Raw genomic sequence first — 8,453 nt, 5'->3', positions numbered from 1 at the left:
GTGGATTGTAAATGTGCCAAAAAAATACCGATTTATGAGTTTTTCTTCTCTTATTGAGCCCTGAAAATCGTATTTTCTTAAAACGAGTCAATGTGGTGGGCGCTTGGTAAAGTCTGATTGGCTACTTCCTGTCTTTAAGAGCTTTGCTTTAGGGAGCAGATACACAAGATGTCCCTCCAGCAGCACTGGTAACTCAAAAAGAAATAGAAATCAGAACGACTTAAGGCAATTCTAAGTTTTCTGGTGTTTGTGCAATGTGAACGTAATGTGCGTGACGTTAAAAGGTCGACAAACTAAATGAGGAGAAATGCACGCAACATCACGTGTAAACTATAAAGAAAACTAAAGTGAGAGCAGGAAGGTTACTGACATTTAATCAGCAGGTGCGGCCATCACAATGGTGTTGATGATATCCTGATACACTGCCTGAAAGCAAATTCCACGGAAAACCCCTTCTAATACAGGCATACATTACACACACACACACACACACACACCCTACTATCATGAGCAAACATGTTACTAACGCTGCAATCCAGTATCTGTTCACACCAGATCTTTTATCAGGTCACTCTGACTCGTTGACCTTTGAGTGTGTGAAACAAAACGGTCAAATTATGGACAGGAAGTCACTTTAACACCCACTTTAACAGCTCAGCTACCGAAACGACTTGTGTGGCATGTTTATTTATAGATGTTAGAGAGAAAGATGTGAAATGTGTTTTCATTTAAATTCTATTTCAGTTATTCTCTGTTGTATAAAACACATGAAACAGCCACTAAACCACCTCAAGCACTTTCCATTTTCTTCCACAGAGCAGTAAAGAGGTCTCTCAGAAGTATTGGCTATGGAAAGTTATTGGTGTATAGGCGCTCACTGGCACAAGCACACAAAAACACACAGGGATTATATATATCCTTAGATTTAAAGGCAGGGTGGGCGATTTTGAGAAACTAGCAAGAGTACTTCGATTTTTAAAAATGATCCAGCCGGAAAAACGAGCCCAGTGTTGCCAACTCTTTTCTAATGACAGCAGCTAGCATCACTAGCTCCAAAAGTCCCTAAATCTTTGGCTCTAGAGAGTTATTGGTGTATAGCCGCTTGCTGGCACAACCACAGAAAAACACAGAGGAAATCCTTAGATTTAAGAATCTATTACCCGACTAATTGTTTCAGCACAAATGTCAGCATCTCTAAACCTAAAAACTACAAATCTCCACCTCTTACAGAGGTTTAAAAGCCCACCCTGCATCTGATTTATAGCCATGCAGGTCCTCCGCTCTGTCCAAACTCATCCTGCAGCACATTATTATCCTGCTGGTGGATCTCTGTTTGATCAGAGGAGCCCAGAGAGAAAAGAAGTAAACCCACGTGAGGACTAGTAGAGGCGGGCAGGAGGCAGCCGATCCTTACAGCACAGACCCTCGGATGGTATCCTCATTTCCTTCTTGACCCCTTGACCTCTAACTTCTAACTACTTCCTCCTTCCTGGAATGTGTCCTTGAGCTCTGGTCGAAGGAGTCGGTAAAACAAAATCCCCTTTGTGCCATCAAAGAAAGCGGGCTTCCGTTAAAAGGTGGAAATCTCTCTTTCTTAAGTGTCTGTCTGAGGGGACAAAGAGCAGCGGGTCAGAGGTGAAGAAGGTCAGGAGCTGACAGGAAAGCATAAAATCCACATCTGGGGTTGCACTTGTTCAGGGATTACACACACACACACACACACGCGCACACATGTGCACACACAGCTGGATCATAGCAGTCTTTACTCCCAATCTCCCCGTATAGAAACGGCTCCTAATGCAGCTGGCTGCTGTCACTGAGAAAGTAATTAGAGACCGCTGCAGGAAACCAGAGGACCCAGCCTTATATTTGGATGTACGATCACTCCACTGGTGTGTATAAAACAAGAGTCTTTCATCGTGAGTGTGTGGTGCTTTAACCTGAAGGCATCAAATAGTGTAATTCACACAATAACAGTGTATTCTGACACAAAGTCGTAAAATAAAGTTGGGATGTTTTGCACTGAATACTTGGTTTATGACTAAAAGTCTTGTTTTCTCAAAGCAATTTAAAAAGTCTGCCTGTACAAACTATTTCACCATCATGCTTTAAAATATGTTTTTAAAAAAAGCATTTTCTGCCCCCCGAGGACTTGCAACGCCGTTGAACACTCATTCATTTCATTTCATTGGAAAAAATACAGACTGTACGTGACATAGAGCCAATTTAGGTTTGAAAGTTTGTACTTTTTCTAACGTGGGTGTGTTCAGCGAGTCCTTGGTGTTCCAGCGCAGATTAAACTCTTCAGGTTAGATATTCAGAGGAGAGGAAAACATGCCCATTCTCAAAATTGTTTGTAGTGCTGGGAGTAGATACCCTCAAAAATTTACTTTTTCAATAAATGACTTGCTCAGTCATACACTTTTCTCTGATTTATTAGTCAACGTTTCGGTCAACAGGGACCTTCAACAGGACATTAATAGATATTCAGAGGAAAAATCAATCTTGCTTTATCAGTTAACATTTAATTAAAGATAACACTGACAGAAAAAACTAATTATTCTCTCCAAAAATTGAATGTCAGCACAAAACGAGACTCGAGCTGTGGTTGCTAACAAGTGGCTGAATGAGACTAATAAACGTCATCATGCCGACTTGTCTGCCTTTAGCGCAGTAGTGGTGACGTGAAGTCATGCGACCGTGGTGTAGTTTGCTTATAGCCTAACGTTAGATTTTTACCTCTGATGATTGCATTCACACTCAAAAATCATAAAAGTGGTGTTCATTTGTGAGGATTATCTTTCTGAACAAAACGTATAAGTATCATAAACGTTTGTTTTCCACAGAGCTTATTTTCTGCAATAATCCTAAACCCAATGGAAGAATCCCATTGGCTTTTTGTCAAGGGAAACGGAGCGATGCTAACTTCCTGGTTGGTCTACAAAAATACATCATCCCTGCACCACTCTACGCTGACGCCTTTATTCTCGACACATTTCCTGTCATCTCTCTACTGTCCACTTTCAAATAAAACTAAACAAATAAAAAAAGGGATTTAAATCAGAGTCAGAACTGAGATTACTTAACTGATGTCACTTGAGTCATTTTCACATATGTTTCAAAGCCCTTTCACAGCCACAGGCTGAATAGCGCTCATCATGACTGAGTGCCCCTTTAATGTCACAGCGTACAGTTTTCTGTCATGTGTAAAGCACTACAGACTAGAAGCCTCAAGACAAATATCCTCACTAACTCCGGTAATATCTTAATGAGGAAAATAAATCCCCGAAGGAAAAACACATTATTTTCAATAATCATCATCTCATCTGAGTCATATTTGAGGTATGTGTGCCCTTTTCCCGCTCGCATACGTTCACAATGGCGGCGGCATGTCTCGTCTTGTTACTTTCCCTCACGCAGGGCGCTTTACAAACTAAACAAACACCTGTGAAATCAGCAGCCTTTGACTCCTCTGCTCAAAGTATTAAAACAACTTCTTCTCAAAGCCCTCTGACGTTTCAGGCCTTTTAAGTAAAAGCACCATCCCACTGCTCTTCCATCTAACTTGTTCACAAAGACACAGAAAGAATACGTGTTTTCCTGATGAATGAAACGGGTATAAACATGTTTTACTGTATGAGGGACTTTAGACTAATGGTTTGTTTGGTTTCTCTTTTTTAATGCCGACATTCTTCTTGTGCACATTTACGTATAGTTTAAGACTTTGATGTCAACCTAGCCGTTCTTTGCTGGATTTGAGAGGAAACAACAAGGGGAAAGAACTTTTCTTTTCTTTTTCTTCCTAACTGTGGCCGTTACCGTGGTTTTGTTGTGTGGTGTACAAATGACACGCAACAGCTTTTGCATTTGACAGTTCATAGGACCCAGGTTCATAACCAAACACAGGAAAACGACTGTATGTTTTCTTGGAAAAGATTTGATGCTGGATTTAATTTGTAGCACAGTAATGTTTTGGTTAGGAAAGATTAGTGTGAGTTGCTTTCTATCTTACACTATATTTCAGGTTTTTCAATATGATTCAAATAAAATAATTGTTCAGTAATGGTATCTATTCCTGTCAGTTTAATTAAATTTCCTACATTTTATTCATTACATTATACTTTTAGACATTTGTGTATTTCATATTAAATTATTTTTATTTATTTTAATTTTTTTTGTATTTAAGTATTGCGTGTTAAACCACCTTTTTAAGTTCTGTTCAGCGATGATCTTCTGGTTGCCCCAAGTTGGTGCTTTCATCGAGTCATCGATGTTTGGACCACAGTATACTGTACCTGCTTGCATATCTAGTTTATTTTTCTCTCTTATTGTCACATTAGCCAGGTTGTCATCCAAATTTAGCACAAAATTTAAACAAATTTACAGAAAATCATCTGTTTCCATTGCACTTTATTGCATTTTCTTTTATCAATAAACCAACTGTTCCACCTCAGCCAAGTGTAAAAGCTTTTTTGCAATATTTTAATTTTTTTTTTATTTTCAGCGTTTCCACTCAGGTTTTTTAATGCACAAATTGAAAATGTGCATAAAAACAGGTGGATGGAAACGCACCTAATGCCAGCCACTCCCTCCTGCCATGCAGTAATCCCGGTTCTCGCCATTCCCATCACCTGACCTTCCCCGCCCACCTGCACACCTGTTCCCACTCCCTTCATTAGCCCCATAGTCTATATACAGTATATAGACCTGCCCACTGCCAGTCCTTCTCTGCCTGATTGTTTTAGAGGCAGAAAGTCTGGATCACGCCTTCAGGAATTTGGGTGTTACGGATTTGTGACAACTTCCACCACCAGATTACTCTCAAATCTACGGATTTGTGGTCACGACTTTATGTCAGGTCACGAAAGCAGCTCAGAAAATCTTACATTTGGTTCGGTTGACAGAAAACCATCCACTGCTTTCTTAATTTAGCGGAGTTGAAGGAAGTGACAAAAAATCGGATAAAATATCAGTAAACATTAAAAAGAAAAGCTTCAGTGCATCTTGAAATATATTTATCAAGTGTCTGAAACTCTGCTGGAGGTATGAAGATAGTGTATCCCCTTATTTTGTTTAGTTTCATCTAACACATCCCTCAAAAATCTCACATGTTGGGTCAGGATCTGATGACTGCAGCATAAATTGACCTAATTTTGATCACTCACTCCTCACTCCTCTCAGGCCTGTATCCTCACATACACCTCACCATATCATGTTTTTCTCCATTAGGATATTTAATAAAATGAGTTCTTAGACGTTGAAATAAAAAGTTGGGTTGCCAACAGTGAAATAACTATTACTTTATACCTAGAAAAACAAAATGAGAAACTCGAGAATTTGATGAAATTTGGTATCTTTCCCCCTCTTACCTGGAAAGAAACGACACCCTGTCTTAACATCACTGCTCCTCCATCCCCTAATACTATTTAGTTTGACCTTTGCAGTTTTCTCTCTATTCTTTATTTTAATCTGTTTCTATACAACACGTTATGAAACATGTTGCAATGACTATGCATGTCAACACATATCAGTAGATATCTAGAGCAGGGGTTCTCAACCTGGATGGCCGCAAGATGATTTCTGGGGGTTGTCATATGGTTAGGGAAAACAATAACATATTCAAAATAAAATAACATATTTAGACTGGGGAATGGGTTTTACATTGCCTGTACCAGTGATATAATTTGCCTTACTAAGTGTGTTTGTGAGTGTGCGTGCACATGAGTTTTTAACGGGGGAATTTCGGCGGGTCAGGGGAAGAGAAATAGTCACAAAAAGCATCAGAAATCCACAGTGCCTGGAGCACATTGGAAAACACCTACATGCTAGCTGTTCAAACTCAACAAAACAAAACTAAACAGGGGGGTCCTGACTCAAAATGTTTTCAAAGTCTGAGACTGTGGGCCTCTCTTCAGACAAAGCTTGGAAAAGGTGCCTCTTCGCCCCCCCTTAGTTTCCTTGCTTAGTTTCACTCAATTCCTGGATGCCTATGGGATCATTATCATGTCATATAATCCCATAGAGACTCAACAATTGAGCTAAGATAGCCTAATATTGCTGTTGACATAACTTCAGACTACACCAAATACATTAAAAAAAAAGTCTCTCTTAAGGCATTTATTAGTTTCTGACTCTGGGAAAAACTGTAAAATTCCCCAAAACTACTGTATCTCTGAACTCTCTCTTTAACCAAATCACACATTTAGGCTATTAGATCTTCTTTTAATGTAATATTATTCACTACCATTCACTGAGCCTCCCCTGAAACTGTTTGGAGCTACTTCCCGCTTTTAAAACCTCTCGATGTTTAACATGTCCAGTATTGACACGCTTCACAGTCACAACAATAAAAATATCTCTTTTCCCATACCTCTATAGACCACTGTCTCTCAACGTGCATTCATCTTCTTAATTAGTCACTTAGATCTTTTCCTCTTGTCATCTTAGTCCTGCTTGACCCCTTTATACGCCTCACACAGCATGATAAGATGTTAATTGCTTAATTGTATCATGTAATACAGCCGTACGGAAGCATGTGGATTTGTTGTTTCTACACTCTTTTATTAAGGGTATACTCGATTAGCGTCTGAGTTTAAAGAGGACCTATTATGCTTTTGTGCTTTTTCTCTTTCCTTTATATAGTTTTTTTTGTGCATGTAAAAGGTCTACAAAACTCAATGTCCACGCCAAAGAGAGTTACTGTCCCCCACAGAAACACTGCTCCTGAACTGCCTTGATTGAAGTCCTGCCTTTTCTTCCGTAATGTTGTGATGTCACCAAGTAACACATCTGCATAATACCTGTTTAGCGGCTGGTTTGGCACGCCCTCAAACAAAGTGAGAGCAGAGCTGGAGCAGAGTCTGAAGAGTTTGGTTCGGTTGACCAATCACAACACAGTGTGCCAGCTCACCAATCAGAGCATAGTGGGCTTTTCGGTATGAACCTGAAAATGAACATAATAGGTCCTCTTTAACACAATGTCATGAATGTAGCGCTGCAGCTAACAATTATTTTCACTGTCACTTGTTTTGTTGATTACTATTTTTTGATTAATCGAGCAATCGTTTAGTCTGTAAAGTGTCAGCAGATAGTGAAATCACACGTTCCCAGGACCCAAAGCTTTTCCAATATTGCGTCTTTTATTTAACCAACAATCTAAAAACCAAAAGACGTTCAGTTTATTGTAACATAAGACAAAGAAAATAGGAAAATCCTCACGATTGAGAGGCTGAAACTTGCTTGCTAGCTTGAAAAATAAATTAAATTATTAATCAACTATCAAAATAGTTGCTGATTACTCAATGACTAGTAGATTAATCGACTAATTGTTTCAGCTCTACATCAATGTAAATACAGCAGCAGCTGTATGCAGGAGGATAGTACCAGCTTTTAGAAGTTTTCCCTGGTTGTGAGTTGAGACAATCACAGACAAACTTTTGTAGGATTAACTTTCATTTAAACCATTTGTCATTCAGTCCTTTTGCTTATTTCATTTGAACCTTTAATGTATAACGGTAGCTGTTATCAGCTTTGCTGGAAAACAAACTTCCCATCAACTTGAACTTGAGCTGCTGTGTGCCGTTCACAGAGCCTCAGCCAGTGAGATGAAGGAGAGGAGGGGGGAAAAAACATCAAAACACAACTCAACGCTCCACTAAGTACGTCAGATTCGACCTACAAAGCTGAGCGGACACATGCCCACCCAAAAACACGCAGGGCGGCGAGGTGGGAGGAGCTGAAGTCATTGTTCTTCCTGTGGCTCGAGGTGGCCTGACCCCCACACCCTGCTGTTCAGACCTTGTTATTGGCTGCTTATTTCTGTGGCAACAATCAACGGCAACCGCTCCCGTGAACAGAATAACAGAAACGTAGTGTAACAGGACCTGGGATGACCCCTCCTACAAGCCACACACGCACTGAACAAAACATCTTCCATAGAAATCATTTTACTGTCAGCAGTAGTAGTTAAAGTAAGTGAAGGTCAATACAGGAAGTTACAACATCAACAAATGAGGATATAAAGTGTCTGAAATGATGACGAGCTTCTTTGGGAACAGTGAATGCAAGAAGAAAAACACAATCAAAACTAAACACGGAGAAGCAGCTTTCATTTTTTATGCCCCACATATCTGGAACAAACTCCCAGAAAACTTGAGATCTGCTGCAACTCTCAGTTCTCTAAATCCTTTAAGGCTTAAAACCTTCCTGTTTGCCGTTTAATCTTCTATTTGTTTTACTACTGTAAAAATCCTAATTATGTGTCTTTTTTTATATTGCCTTGTGTTTCTTTTAAATCTTTTCTTAAAGGAACAGTGTGTAACATTTCGGGGGATCTATTAGCAGAAATGGAATATAATATTCATAACTATTAGGGCTGTCAAAGTTAACGCGTTAAATTCATTTTAACGCCACTAATTTCTCAGTTTTAAAGCTAGAGTGAAGATACTGGTATC

Source organism: Sebastes fasciatus, chromosome 3, assembly GCF_043250625.1.
Source record: "Sebastes fasciatus isolate fSebFas1 chromosome 3, fSebFas1.pri, whole genome shotgun sequence".
Lineage (NCBI taxonomy): Eukaryota > Metazoa > Chordata > Actinopteri > Perciformes > Sebastidae > Sebastes > Sebastes fasciatus.
The sequence above is the reverse complement of the archived record's forward strand: the minus strand, read 5'-3'. Positions refer to the sequence as shown.